We start from the raw sequence: 4,156 nt of genomic DNA on the forward strand, positions 1-4,156 counted from the left end.
GCTCAATCTAAACATAGAATTTTGTACCGACCACCAAACACAATCCCATACCTTTATTTGGAAAGAAAAAAATAAAAAAATAAATTTGTACGACAATGGTAAATGGTAAACATTAAAAAAGCCATACGAAAACCAATTAAATTAAAAGTGTGTCGACATTTGAAACATAAGAAAGTCTACACGTGGCATTATAATTAAGATAATATGAGCCACTCGATTGTTTTGTTTTTAGTAACAAAACATGATAACTTTATGACATTGAAATTACGTGGGTCAAAGTTCGGAAAAAAGAACGAAAAAGAGAAAAAAGATTAATTGAAAAAACATATAGTGAAATAATAGCCTCAATAATTACAAATTCTTCTTTATGATTTGAGCCAATAAAAATTAAAAATTAAAAATGATATTTAATGAGTCAATCAACTTTCAAATATGTGTCTAATATTCAATAGGTGTCAACATCATTTTCTAAAATTAAAAAGAAATAGAAAGTTTAAAGTCTTATTAGACAAAATAAATTCAATTATACATCTAATAGATCGATTAATTTTTGAAAATTTTAAATATATTATAAACATATTAAATACAAAATCGAGAATTTAAGTACTTGTTAAATAAACTATAAAACTCCATTGATGAAGTGGATGTTTTGGCTAGGATTGTTGGGGTATCTTATCTTTTACTTTTTGTCCTCGTGAGAGCAATATAGTTGTGTGTAATTTAGCTCATGTCATTTCTAGGTAAGAGTCTAATGGCTTTTGGGATTTTGATTTCTAGGTAGGTTGGTTGGTGACGGAAAAACGTAGTGTAGTCGGACTGCACCTATCTCTTGTGCCGCCCAATCAGCACCCAATGAGGGTGTGCCATGTGATACAATTTTTTTAAAATGAATTTTTAATAATTTTTTTGTGTGAGTAAAAGAAAGGGGTATGGAGATAGGTTGCACCTAATCAATTTTTGATGGTGAGTGTTATTAAGGGTGACATTATTAGCGCAAATTCTTCTAATTCTTGAGCTAATGAAGTTTTATTGTTCTAAAAATAAAAAAATTAAAATACTAAGACCCCGTTTGGTACCATTTTATTTTATATTTTTTATTTTTGAATATTAAGTTTATATTCTCTCATTTTCTTACCATGATTTGCCTCTTTCTCAAGTACAAGAGTTGAATTCTTAGCCAAAATCTAAAGAAAAAACACGTTTTTTAGGCCCCGTTTGGTAATCATTTTGTTTTTTTAAAAATTAAGCTTATGGACACTACTTCCACTTCCAAATTTAACCGTTATCTACTTTTCACCAGTGGTGTAAAAAACCAAATCAAAATTTGAAAACTAAAAAATGTAACTTTCAAAAAGTTGTTTTTATTTTTAGAATTTGACTAAAAATTCAACCATTGTACTTAAAAAAGATGCAAAACATTATAAAAATGTTGATGAAATAAACTTAATTTTATAAAAGTAAAAACAAAATTCAAAATGCTTATCAAACTGAACCTTAGTTTTAAAATTTTAGTTTGGTTTAAAAAAAAAAAAGAAATCTTGAGGTGGAATTGGAAGACATGTTTGTAAGCTTAATTTTAAAAAATAAAAAATAAAAAATCAAATAGTTGTCAAAATAGACGTAAGTGAAATAAAAATAAAAAAGAGAGAGGGTTTAGGGTTGTTTGGTCAAAGTAAAAGAATGGGAGTGGGGGAGTGAGTGAGTGAAACAGCTGGAGCAAGCTAAGCTAAACAAACCTTTTTTCTTTACGATAATTTTCAATCAAATGAGAAAGGGAGAGTTTTGTTTTTCTTTATTTTTTTTATTTTTTTTTCAATTTTAAAAATTGATTTCAACAACCGTCAAAAAGAAAAGCATTAATAAATGCACCGGCAGCCGGCAGGGTGTTCTCCATCTGGTCTTGTACGTCCCCACGTACGGTTTCCGCGTCCACCGGCTCTTCCGGTTGACCGTACTTCCCAAAATCTTTCATTGCGCCCACCAAAACCTCTCGTGTGCATTCTCTTTTTAATACGACCTTTCTTCTACTCGAATCTCCAACCAACCTTATTTAAATTACCAAAATTTTCACAAAATATTAAAAAAAATTATCAAATTATTTATAGAAATAATAATAAAAAATATATCCATAGATTTTTATCGGTGTCTATCACATAATATCAATGATTGATGATTTCTATTAGTTTCTATCGTTAATAACGTGGATAAACTTCTATCAACCCCCGTTAGTCTCTATCATTAAATTTTTACTATTTTATATAAATAGTTTCCTCTATTTTTTTATTTTTGAAAATTTTCCTTTAAATTAGGGTTATATTACAATTTAATCTTTATTATTTATAAAAAGTTAAAATTTAGTCTCTCTAATTTGATAAAATCTTATAAATAGTCTCTATGATTTGATAAAATCCTTAACTATAAAATTTAAATTCTAAATTCTTTCAAATTATAGGGATCAAATTTACGATTGAACCCAACTTTTTCTTTAACATATGGATCTTGAACGGCCAAAAAGTCAATGCAAATCATCCGTGAAATTGTAAATTATAAATGTTGTAAGTGAAAGTTTTGTTTTTGAGTATATAATTAATCTCTACAATCCGACCTTTAGTTTGAAATCAAACATAGACATGGGAGATATGGATTGAATTTCAATCTGTCAAGACATCTACAACTGTGTTTTCCAAAGAACAATCACTTGTAAAATCGCGTAAGGTATTGAGTTGAAATCTAAAGGGAAAAAAAACAGAAGTATAGTTTTAAGTAATCCTCAAAACAATAATTTGATATATTTTCTACATGAGTAGGAATACATTTATGACTAGCATATGATATTTTTTGAAAGTGACCCATATTTGAAGGAAACTTTCTTTAGATCTCAATATATTAAATGTATATATAATTGGAAATTTGAAGATTCATATTCTCTTAATTCCTAAATATAAATGTACATGGGCAAATCGAAATTAATGCCCATCAACACAATCGTAATGGCTATTGTTTTGGCAAATTCCATGCCCTATTTTCATGGAAGATGTATCTAAAGAATTCCCACACTTAAATATGGCCACATCTAAAAGTCATCTCCAAAGTGATGAACAAATGGAAGTAATTATTAATAGGACAATGTTGACCATCCCCTAGAGCTATAATGGATAGAAATATCAAAACTTTGGGAGATTCTCCAAATTTGCATATAACAAGGTTATTCATAATGCCACTAACTGAACTCCATTTGAGATTGTTCATCACCTCTTGATTTGTTACTTTTGCTTTCTAACCAGATTGCAAATCTTGAAACGCTGTCATTTTGGGAGCTACATAAAGAGGTTTAAAGAGAAGCAAAATGTTAGGGGTAGCTGCAAAGATCAACTAATATCGAAAATTTATGATCTTCATGGAGGGAGATTGGGTTTGGGATAAAGAAAAGACTTTCCACATCAATGAGATATACCCAAGTTAATTTGTTCTTAAATTTTATTTTTTGAAATTATTTACAATTTTTGTTCTTAAATTTAATTGCTCATATATGTTTATTTTGATTGGTAGTTCTTAATTTTATATATCCTTTACCAATCATTTTATTAGATTTAAAATTATGCTTTAAAGTGTGATGGTTAATTTTTTGTTTAATTCAAAGTGAAATTATTTGTACAAATTTATTGTTTAAATTACTTGTTAGCAAAAAGTTTGTTAATTTGTTTAATTGAGTTCACATTAATAAAAAGTTTTAAATTAGTTTGATTGAACCCTATTCATCCCTCTAGAGTTGTCATATGGATCTTACATCATATGGATATGGTTATATTGAAACTTTTGAATGATACAACAATCTATTTGAATACATTTATATTTTATATTTTGGTTAAAATATTTGCAAGCATCAAATACAATGTTCTAAAGTATATTAAAAAATAACATTAAATCCACAAAAAAAAAAAAAAAAAACTAACAAGTTGTTGTGAATCTAGTTGTATTTGAGTACATATTAAATAGGGAAATTATATTGCGTAGCAAAAATAATTAACATATTTGCAATTTTGTCATCAGTTTTTCACCTTTGTAAATATAGCAAAACCATTAAGGAGGTATTTGATAAATGGTTATGAGTTATTGAGTTGGGTGGGTATTTATTACCCATGTTTGTTAAGCCCAT

Source organism: Benincasa hispida, chromosome 6, assembly GCF_009727055.1.
Source record: "Benincasa hispida cultivar B227 chromosome 6, ASM972705v1, whole genome shotgun sequence".
Taxonomy (NCBI): domain Eukaryota; kingdom Viridiplantae; phylum Streptophyta; class Magnoliopsida; order Cucurbitales; family Cucurbitaceae; genus Benincasa; species Benincasa hispida.